The sequence below is a fragment of the Dendrobates tinctorius genome, unplaced genomic scaffold, assembly GCF_039654945.1.
Source record: "Dendrobates tinctorius isolate UK_male_01 unplaced genomic scaffold, ASM3965494v1 ptg000009l, whole genome shotgun sequence".
Classification (NCBI taxonomy): domain Eukaryota; kingdom Metazoa; phylum Chordata; class Amphibia; order Anura; family Dendrobatidae; genus Dendrobates; species Dendrobates tinctorius.
The window spans coordinates 26,664,298-26,676,587 of NW_027361677.1; the positions used below are offsets into that span (position 1 = coordinate 26,664,298).

Consider the following 12,290-nt stretch of genomic DNA (forward strand, 5'->3'; position numbering starts at 1 on the left):
AAACCCGAGAACTGGGAGGAAACCCACGCAAATACGGGAAGAACATACAAACTCTTTGCAGATGTTGTACTTGGTTGGATTTGAATCCAGGACCCCAGCGCTGCAAAGTAACAGTGCTAACTACTGAACCACTGCAATCAGTGGTTAGTACATTTAGAAGGTTGTAAGAGGCTCCCTCTCTCACCCCTTTGGCACCCTTGCGACTCGATCGCGGAGAGCCAATTGTGGTTATGTCAACCAGAGGTCATATAATGACCACCTGGTCTGGCAACAACTGTGGCTTCTTAGGTCCTGCCACAAGGGTTGTTTATCAGTCCTTCTGTCAGTATGAGGCTAAGTGCACACGTTGCAGAAAATTTCTGCTCAAAAACCTGAATCCCTTCCCAGAAACCGCACCTAATTTTCCGCGGCGTGTTTTTGCCCGTTTTTTATGCGTTTTTTTCCGCAGCGGTTTCTAAACGCATGGAAGAAGCCAAAACCGCGGAAAAATCCGCAAAATTAATGTGCATGCTGCGTTTTTTACCGCGATGCGTTTTTTTTCACGGTAAAAAGCACATCGATGTGCACAAAAAGTGCAAAATACATAGAAATGACTGTGCAGCTTATTTTTAGCGGTTTTATAGCGGTTTTATAGTGAAAACCGCGGTAAAAACCGCTAAAAAAATGCTGTGTGTGAACAGAGCCTAAAACTGATAGGTCACATACTTTAGAACAAATATTATAGGGTATTGGACATGTGATCAGTTAAATGAAAGTTGAAGTCCCATAGAGAGACTAAGTAAAAAAGTAAAAATTGGTTAAAAAAAAAGCAAAAACACAAAAAAGAAAAAAAAAAAAACATATTTGCCAATAAATATGCATTGTTATGTAAAAATAAAAAAACAAACAAAAATACAGTACACATGTTCACCTTGTCTGGAAAGACTGGATCTATAAAACTGTCACACTATTTAACCCGTACAGTGAACACCGTAAAAAAAAAAACCTGTCAAAAACTCAATTTTTTTTTCATTTTACTATTGCACAAAAAGTGGAATAAAACACAATCAAAAAGTCATTTTTGAGAAAATAATGTTTTTTAATAGAAAACTAGGGGGTATATCACTTCCAAATTTTGCACTTTACTTTAAGTCCGCACAAGGAAGAGATGGGATTTGATTTACCACTAAAGGATTGGAGGTTCTGCCGCGACACATCCAGGGGAAGTCATCAGTCATCCCTGGTGGAGACTTCATTGAAGGTTCTCCACCGAACCTACCTGGTCCCAACCAAACTTCATAGTATATACCCAAATATATCAGCTATGTGTTATAGAGGTTGTGGACAACTGGGAAACATGAAACGCATCTGGTGGACATGTCCGGGGGTCTCAGACCTTTGGCGCAGAGTGGGAATCATCGTGGATCAATTAACAGGCAGGAAAATCCTTCTAGATCCCTCGGTTTTCCTCCTTGGGCAAAACACCCATCCCTCCCTAGAGGCCTCTACAGATTGGTAAATTATCTTTTCATGGCTACCAAAATCCATATAGCAGCAAAATGGAAATCCCCAACATTGTCACTATTGCTCGTTAAAGAAAGAATGAATAATATTATGCTATATGAACGCATTGAAGCAACCAGAAACGACAAGTGGGATCAGTTCTTAAAGATTTGGGGGCCATGGATGGAAGTGGAATCAAATATGCAATTAGACCAGATCCTGCGCATATCACCATATTACCTCCTAACTATGGGGATGGGGAGTTGAGATTAGGACCTGGAAATGCAGTACATAATCACTGTGTATTTGCTCTGGGACAATAATATAGAAGGGATGGGATTGGAATAATCAGTGACACTGGGCTATCAAAAGGATACCAACGATGTTTTCAGACACCGTGGATTCAATGCTTCTTTTCCCTATTGTATTTTCCTACTGTTGTAATTGTCTTGTCTTTCCCCCCTAGATTATATGTATGTCATGACAAGTTAAAATTCTCCTGCAAGGGAATATGATTTACAGTCTAATGTTCATTTGAATTATGAAAATTTCAATAAAAAACATTTTGAAATTAAAAAGTCATTTTTGAATAAAAAAAAATGGAATCTATGAAAACACCACCTTGTCCCTCAAAAAAAGAAACAAAACCCCACTCAGCTCTGTCAGCAGAAAAATAAAAAAATTATAGCTCTCAGAATATGGAGATGTATAAGCAATTTTCGTTTTTTCAATAATATTTATCTTACTGTGCAAAAACCTTTAGAAAAACCTATATTAAGTGTGGTATCACTCTAATTGTGGAAGAAATAATGGAAAAATACAGCAACCGCAAATTTTGCTTTTTTATATATAAAACATCACATTTATTTGGATATGGCTAAAAACAAAGAAAAAAAAATGAAGATAGTGTAAAATAACATGATGGACACGAGGTCTACCTGTTTCGGGCCCTAAAGGCTCTTACTCTTGACAGCTCTATAAAATTGTACTGATTCGATGAATAAAGCCATCTTAACACTTTTACTGCACTTTGAATGTGGTAAAAAGAAAAATCAAAGAAAAACAATGAGTTGGTCTTTATCGTTCCCATAAATTGGAATTAGAAAAATTAAAAAATGTTATGCACTGCAAAATGGAACCAATAAAAGCGTCATTTCATCTTAGATAAAAATAAGTCTTCACATGACTGTCAGCAAGAAAATGAAAAAATACTAGCTCTCAAAATGTGGCTCGATGCACATTTATCTTTTGCTCTACACTGAGCACTTACGTAGGGGTTTGCGTCTAAATCTCTGAAAAACAGGATTCTGTCAAAACCTGGACAGAACATTCTCTGTAAAGAGGCAGATGGAGTCATCTTGGACTCCATATGGCTTGTGATCCGGCAGTGTCCCATTTCTTGATGTAATTGCTCAGCGTAAAGCACAGGATAAATGTAAACCAAACCTTTAAAGTGATCCAAAATATTATGTATCTCAAAATGGAATCAATAAAAACATCAACTGGGTGCAATATATTGGGCACTAAGCTGGGATATTTGCATTTTCATTCTGCAAAATCAATAGTATGCTGTTTTCTGTAAACACCCATGAAGTAAAAATTGTAACTATACATGTAGGTTAATTCCCAAAGGGATGTAATTTCAAAAATGGGGTCTCCTCAGAGGGTTTTCTTCTTCCTCACTGGCCTAGGCCAGCAAAATACCATGTACTGGCCATGCCCAGCAGCAGTACAGACTATCATTGAAGTACTATTCATATTGTTCAACCACTTTCAGGAGTTTGTGGTTGCTTTTTTTTTCATTGGTGTCCAACTTTAGGTGTGCTTTCACATAGCATTCTGTGTCCTTGTCGTGACATAATTCCAAAATCCACCGCAAAAAGGGGTCTGGACGCATTGCCGCAGATCGCATGTGAACTCTACTGTGCACTTTTTTGGGGGAGTGAACGCCTGCAGACGTCAGACCCTCAGACGTAGTCTACAACATCTTGAGTGTGACTCCTGCAGGAGTACATTACTAAAAAAAAAGTGCACGGCAGAGCTCACATTTGCTCTGCCATTACTATTGCACTCTATTGGCCCCATCGGCGCATGAGTCTGGAACCCCTTTTGTGGGGGATTTCAGACATATACCCCATCAGGGACACAGAACGCAGTGGTAAGAGCAAGTTCTTATCAACTCATGTTTTTGCATTGTTTTTTTTTAAACCAGTGTTAAATATATTTAACAGATGAAAATAGATAATCCAACAGATGAATCTCTTGGTACAGGAAACTTGCTCGGCGTGCTCCTTTACAGGATATACATTTCTCCGTTGTCCACCAAACAAGTCATGTTGTGAGCAATGTGGCTTTTACTCGAGCTTGCTTGTGAAATTTTATTGATAATGGAAGTCTACATGAGTCGCTGTGTATCTGCTTAGCGCTGCTATTTGCAATGTGAGCTTTAATGAGTCCCACTAATTGTGTGTGATTATTTTTTTTTTCCCTCTTTGTTACAGCTGTGAAATGAAAGCAGACTTGTGTCGCTGCCGATGCATGAAAAATATTTATTAAAGGTAAGAAATATACGTCACCATCCTCATCTGGCTGAAACTCAGCACATTTAGAAAATGCATCACAAGTTACCAAATAAATAAACTCTCACAATATATTTGCATTGCGGCCAAGTGGAAAACCTTTACGCTATCTATTTCAGCTGTGAGAGACCAAGCTTTCAATACAATGTTGTGTGAAAAGATACAGTCATGGCCTAAAGTGTTGGCACCCTTGAAATTATTCCAGAAAATGAACAATTAATCCCAGAAAATAATTGCAATTACACATGTTTTGTTAAACACGTTTATTTCCTTTATGTGTATTGGAACAACACAAAAAAAGCAGTGAAAAAAAGGCAAATTGGTAATAATTTCACATAAAACCCAAAAATGGGCAGGACAAAGTTGGCACCTTTCCAAAATTGTGGGTAAACAACTTTGTTTCAAGTATGTGATGCTCTCTGAAACGCACCTGTTGCAAGTAACAGGTGTGGGCAGTAAGAAAATCACACCAAAAAACAGATAAAAAGGGGAGAAGTTGACTCAGTCCTTGCATTGTATGTCTGTGTGTGCCACACTAAGCATGGAGGACAGAAATAGGAGAAGAGAACTGTCTGAGGACTTGAGAACCCAATTGTTGAAAAATATCAACATTCTCAAGGTTACCAGTCCATTTCCAGAGATCTTGTTTCTTTTTACACAGTGCCCAACATATTCAAAAAGTTTACAACCCATTGAACTGTAGCTAATCTCCCTGAATATTGATGGCAGAGAAAAATTGATGAAAGGTTGCAACGCAGGATAATCCGGATGGCGGATAAGCAGCCCCAATCAATTTCCAAAGAAGTTCAAGCTGCTTGAATTTCAAGGTCACGCATGACTTCTTCATCAGAACAGAAATCTGGTCAACGTTTCTGTCCAGGTGAAGAGATCCTGCGTGATCTTGAAACTCTACAAACCTGTTCTATAAATAGTTCTACATAATCCGTTGGAAATACCTTGGATTCATCCCCGGCAGCACATGAGTGGCATCTCTTTCCTCGGTTCTTTTGTAGAATAGACTCTGGGAACTTTCTGACTATCTTCGTAACCATGCATTTATTATCTAGATGCTTCAGGTCTCCGTTACAATGTAGCTGTCACGATTCCGCCACTCGCTGTGTCCTAGACACTGTGAGTAACAGCTCAGATATGCTATGGACAGCAGGCATGTATTGGGCTGTCAGTTCTGTGAGTGACAGCTCAGCAGCCTTATGGATAGCAGTGGCATGTCGGGCTGTCAGTTTTGTGAGTGACAGCTCAGCAGCCCTATGGGTAGCAGGGGTGTATTGGGCTGTCACTGTTGTGTGTCTTCCATGTGTTTCCTTTCCAGATAATTGCCAGGCTATTTAACTGGCTAGCAATATCAGATCATTGCCAATTGTAGCTTCAGCTCAGTGTTGTACCTACTCTGTGCTCTGTATTATGATATTCTGATGTTTTGTTGCCATTCCTTGGATTTGCCTTCCGACTACCCATTTGTATGATGTCTTTTGCCTTTGATGTACTCTGACTTTGGTTACCAAACCCCAAACTTTGCCCCAAGTATCCATTTGTCTTATCCTTTAGCCTTTGATGTACCTTCCTGGCTTTTGACCTCTTCATTAGAGATGGGCGAACCTGAACAGTAAAGTTCAGCGTCCGTACCGAACATCTACTGTGCGGACACGGACACCGAACACGGACTTCACCATGAAGTCAGTGTCACTTCGGGTTCGGCTGCCCGAACACCAGGTGTTTGTCACGCTGTCATGTGTATGACAGTGCGGCAAACACCGCTTCTGATCGGCGGTGAAATCATCCCCACCGGTCAGAGAGACGCGGTTCCCACTCTGTCAAAAGACAGCGTGAGCACTCAGCTATGATCAGAGGTATAAACTGTACCTTAGGTCACTGGTGTCAGCTGATGAGATTACTGATCCCATCATCCGACACCTGCAGCCGCTAATAACAGTGAGAGCAGGAGCAGCGGATAGGAGTATTCATCAGCCTCTCCTGCACTGTAAATAAATAATTTAAAAAAAGCGATGTGGGTTCCCCTGTATTTTTGCTAACCAGACAGACAAAACTCACAGCTGGGGGCTGCAACTGTCAGCTGTCAGCTTCAGCAAAGCTAGTTATCAAGAATAGAGGGATTCCCATGCTGTTTTTTTAAAATTATTTAAATAAATATAACAGTGTGAGTCCCCCCCAACCAACCATGCTAAAGCAGACAGCTGGGGGCTGCTATTCTCAGGCTGGTAAGGGGCCATGGATATTGGGGATCCCCCAGCCTAAAAATAGCAGTCCACAGCTGCCCATAAAAGGCACATCTATTAGAGTTTTTCTCACAGTGCTAGTGGGGTTCTCACCGAGGTCACCGCAGTTCAGCCCAGCCGGGAACGGAGCCTCAGTGACCGGACGTAACTTCTATGACGTCACCACCGGTCTCTGGGGCTGCGCTCGCAGCAGTTCAGTCCCCAGTGGTTTTCAGCCTGGACGGACGCATCTTGGCAGTTGCGGGCTGCTATTTTTAGGCTGGGGGGACAATATCCATGGCCCCTTACCAGCCTGAGAATACCATCCCCCAGCTGTCTGCTTTAGCAAGGTTGATTGTCCAAAATGGGGGAGGACCCCACACTGTTATTTTTAATTATTTATTTAAATAATTAAAAAAAACAGCATGGGGACCCCTCTATTCTTGATAACTAGCCTTGCCTAAGCTGACAGCTGAGGGTTGCAGCCCCCAGCTGTGAGTTTTGTCTGGCTGGTTAGCAAAAATACAGGGGAACCCACTCCATTTTTTTTTTAAATTATTTATTTACAGCGCAGGAGCGGCTGATAAATACTCCCATCCGCTCCTGCTCTTGCTGTTATTAGCGGCAGCAGGTGTCGGATGATGGGAGCTATTGTCCCATCAGCTGACATCAGTGACCGGAGGTAAACTTTATACCTCCGATCACAGCTGAGCGCTCCTGCTGTTTTTTGACAATGTGGGAACTGTGGCTGTCTGACCGGTGGGGATGATTTCCCCGCCGATCAGAAGCGGTATTTGCTGTGCTGCCATGCATATAACAGCGCACCCCCCATTGAAGTGAAGGGAGTCTAGGTTCGGGTCCGGGTACTGTTCTGGCACTCGAACCTGAACTTTTTGTAACTGAACCCGCCGGACCTGAACATCCAGGTGTCCGCCCATCTCTACACTTGATCACTCTGACTCACGGCTAGTCCATGAGTAGTGCCTAACGTCACATTAGCAGCTTAAAATAAAAGCATTTCTGACCACTTTCCCTTACCATCCTTCACACTACTCATGTCTAGGGTCTACCCTATTCCTTACCCTCTCTTCTCCTTCTCTCCATTAGATACGGGCTAATGGACATTATGATTATGTCTACTCTATGATACTACTGATCAATTAGGCTACACTGCCGTAAAATAGATATACGGTATATTATTTTTTATTTTTTTATTTTTGAATGTTCAAAAATACATTAACATTATTTTATAACCATAATAAAGGATATTAACTACTGTAGAATATTTTTATGGCCCCCTCCTTGGGGATAATACTCATAATGTTGTGTTAGGTTTTCATTGACAAACCTGTAAGAGACGAGCGAATCAATTCTAAACAAATCAATTTAGTTAGAGTTTCCCAAAATGTGTGGATTCAGGTGAATCTGAATTTCAGGTGATTCGGTTCAAGAGAATCTAGCAAAATGGCATTCAGCTGGGTTCTTACCTCACTCAGGTTCATGTCCAGCCGCATATCCCATCTACACACCAGTTTATAGGCATGACTTAGGAAAGTCTGACTGATGGCTTCACTGTAATGACCCATCCCAAAACCCACACTTACCCCTTCTTAACTTAAATAAGACACGACTGCGTGACATTGGATGTAAAAGGCCACAGCAGCCCCGTTTATTAACACCAAACAAGCAATAACATTTTATCCATAAACGTAGAACTATTCCATAAACATAACCACCAGCAAAAGGAGGGGGGGGTAAATGAAGAGTCCATTGTACATGATTGCAACACCAGCTCCACCACGTGCCCTCAGCCGCACCACACCGGCTCGAGGACACCCAGCCGAGTGTTGCCCAACCAATGTCCTGCTGGGACCCAGCCCAGCAGGGACCCACGTTAACATGCCCCGCTGTGACCCAGCACAGCAGGGTCCCACGTTAACATGTCCCGCTGTGACCCAGCACAGCTGGGACCCACCTTAACCAAGTATACCGTTGCACCACCAGGGGTAACCCGCTCCTGCACTGGGTTCACCCCCCCGCTCTTTGTGCAATCCACCGACTTCAAATAGCCCCCTCCTTTCCGCCACCGCGAGCACGTATGACACCTTGTACGTGCGAGTACCACCACCAAAAAACCCAACCCGAGCCGATTCTGCGGCTCGAGTAACCAATGCTTCTGTACCAAGACCAATCGATCAAAACTGATCCCCATTAGACCTCACAATGCCAACCTACACCAATCAACCAGTACAACAAGGTCAGCCACACCCAAGGCCTGCAACTAGCCAACCGCATCGTCCAATCCTATGCACCGCCTGCGCGACCAGTCCCCAACCTGAGCCGCCGCCTCTGCCTCATTGAGACCGCAACATTGCAGGCGCCTCCGAAAATTGCACTTCACCTAATAATTAATCAAAGCCAACCATTATTGCCGTGAACAAAAGAACTTACATTAGTTCCCCAAACCTCCGATAGATTCTTGAAAAACGTGCCCAGTAAAACCCACTATGTAGTCATGAATAACAACACGAACATGGCTCCCAGGCAGGAAGAAATGAACCACAGCATTCAGGCCCGATGTCTCAGATCAAACCCCTTGACGCCCCAGCGACCAAGTCTCCACCACACACGTGCAGTACCAAAACGCTGTTGGTCCCGTCAACCCTGCATGATAGCATTGATCTTAAAATATCCACACAACTCGAAAACATAAACCAATCCACCCCGGAATCACCACGACCCGGAAACGAATTAATTGTGTGCATCACCCGTGCACTTCGAACCCAGAATCACAACACTACTGTTGCCACCCTCTTACCAAAAGTGAGATGTACTCCGCACCCATTCCCCACTGAACTGCGGACTCGACATTACTCACAAAAAGAAAGAAAAGCGACTCCACACCACCTGAAGTCCAGGAAAACTCAGACACACATCACGTCTCCCGAAAACCCCAGACATCATATACCCGGGCCATCCGTCAAAACATTGCACTCACCGGTGCCCGATGCTTGTCCACCACTCAGCCTTAAAGCGCCGCAAAAAACACCCCCAAACGGAGCACAGCCCCAGACGATTACCAGGTCCTTAGAATCATTAAAAGTCAATGCACATCGCACTAGCTTCCCCTGCCACAGCGTACCACCAGCCCGACATTAATGAAAGTAATGTTATAGTTGCAACCTGCTCACCCACTACCTAAAGTACACCTCCCCCACAGCAGCGCTGCACCACAAACCGTGTCCCCATAATACCAGCCGGTCCTGACAAGTGCGCATAACGGAATGAATGACATAGCCATGTATTGCCGGACGGGCTACACCCACGCGGGAGACCATTCCCACGGCCATCGAAACAACATGTCCTGCCTCATGCTCTATAAAGGATTCCCGACAAATGGAACAACACCCGCTGGATAAACAAACTGTTCACCAACCAGGACCCCCGAGACCAGTAAAGCACACGCTGGGTCACCCAACTCAAATGTTGCATCATCCTTGCGCAACATTTCACCCTAGCCCCCCGTCCGGGGGCACCCAAAAAGAAAAGACTCTAAGGAGAGCTGTATACCCAGAAGGCAAAGTAGGACCAGCTGCACCCACAATAAACCTCCTAGCCCATCGTAACGAAAACTACCCACTCTGTATAATAAACTCCTACGTAGCTGCCATCAACGGCTGTAACAAATACCACCCGATACAGTCTGCCAAAAGCTCAGTCGGCAACCCTAAAGAACCGCAGTGAGAACCCACCAGTCCTTACGTACAAAAGTTGTTAAAACTGCCCCTGGGCAGCCACGACCAGCAAATTACCGTAAGAACGCCATATGACTGCAGATCATGCAAAAGCCCCCAGTGGATCGTAGACCCACGTATTCAATAACCAAACTCAACCCCCAAAACAGCAGCGCGATATACACGGGAACCTAATAACGACCCCCGACCTGACACGATGTACTCGTTAACCTAATCTGACTTAGACATAGGGCCCCAGGTGAATCAAACACATTGACTTATCCAAACACATGATAACCGCAAATACGCCCTGAGCATGAAGAAACCCTAAGTAGTCAAGGGTTGGACCATAAACAGAAAATAAGCACACCACCTTCCCTAATACCAGATAATCCGTAGTAGTCCCAGGTTGGACCATGAACAGAAAATAAGCACTGCACCATCCCTAATACCAGATAATCCCCGACTACCACACAGAAACCAAACCACGGACCTCAACAACCAGACATTGACCAACCATAAAACCCCAGCTCCACGCCATATCTACGTACCCCCAGAAATTAACCAGGAAAACAAATCCGGTAAAAGGTCAACTCCAAGCCCCCCGGGGGAAATGTCATCCATTGCTGCCAGAAAGGCAGGTTCCCAAAAGATCTGCCGTCCCAAGCATATCGACCTCACCTGAACGTCTGCCGCAACAAACCATAATGCCCCTAGTGAACATGAAAACCCTTAGTACACTCAAAGCCCCTATTGTAGAACCGAACCCGGACCGAGGCATAAAAATAAAACACACCGTAATGAAAACTCGACCACCTACCCCCTCACCTCTGACCAGCAATAGCACACACCCCACTGTAACGTGAAAGATTAAGCCGCCCGGTGCACTCCCCAAACTGCTCACGACGTCAGTGAACTGCCATCCAACCCTTATCAAATACTAGGCGCGGCGATAAAACTGCTCACCACATCAGTGAACTACCATCAAACCCTTATCAAATACTAGGCACGGCGATAAAACTGCTCACCACATCAGTGAACTACCATCAAACCCTTATCAAATACTAGGCGCGGCGATAAAACTGCACACCACATCAGTGAACTACCATCAAACCCTTATCAAATACTAGGCGCGGCGATAAAACTGCTCACCACATCAGTGAACTACCATCAAACCCTTATCAAATACTAGGCGCGGCGATAAAACTGCACACCACATCAGTGAACTACCATCAAACCCTTATCAAATACTAGGTGAGGCGATAAAACTGCTCACCACATCAGTGAACTACCATCAAACCCTTATCAAATACTAGGCGCGGCGATAAAACTGCTCACCACATCAGTGAACTACCATCAAACCCTTATCAAATACTAGACGCGGCGATAAAACTGCTCACCACATCAGTGAACTACCATCAAACCCTTATCAAATACTAGACGCGGCGATAAAACTGCACACCACATCAGTGAACTACCATCAAACCCTTATCAAATACTAGGCGCGGCGATAAAACTGCTCACCACATCAGTGAACTACCATCAAACCCTTATCAAATACTAGGCGCGGCGATAAAACTGCACACCACATCAGTGAACTACCATCAAACCCTTATCAAATACTAGGCGAGGCGATAAAACTGCTCACCAAATCAGTGAACTACCATCAAACCCTTATCAAATACTAGGCGCGGCGATAAAACTGCACACCACATCAGTGAACTACCATCAAACCCTTATGAAATACTAGGCGCGGCGATAAAACTGCTCACCACATCAGTGAACTACCATCAAACCCTTATCAAATACTAGGCGCGGCGATAAAACTGCTCACCACATCAGTGAACTACCATCAAACCCTTATCAAATACTAGGCGCGGCGATAATCCTCCAGCCAAAAGACCCCATGCCTATAACAATAAACCATAAAACCGGCATGGATATGGCTATCCACTACCGCTCTGCCTCTGCCAATATCCGTATCACCACCTGAATTACTCACAAACCGCCATGGAATCACCACCAGTCATACACAAACACCCAGAGAATGCAAGCACAATTATACCAACCAAAATAAAATGATGTCGTCACCTATAGATATACCCACTATCATAAAAGCAAACTAGCATGAAATTAAAAAATACCTCTCAACACTCATGAAGTGCGCAAAACAGCCTCCTGGACCACAAAGCAACCATTCCCTCACAGATTCGAACGCTGTCCACATGGACCAGCCGTGCATCGTTCCGAAACCCCGTGAC

General features: G+C 43.9%; 1 long non-coding RNA gene across 1 annotated transcript in view; it reads left to right on the top strand.

Annotated features, from left to right (window-relative positions):
• Positions 1-12,290, top strand: part of LOC141095472 (uncharacterized) — a 259,839-nt gene that overhangs the window by 69,702 nt on the left and 177,847 nt on the right. The window contains exon 4 of the long non-coding RNA XR_012233397.1: positions 3,984-4,040. This is a non-coding gene — a long non-coding RNA (uncharacterized lncRNA). The remainder of the gene's footprint in view (positions 1-3,983; positions 4,041-12,290) is intronic.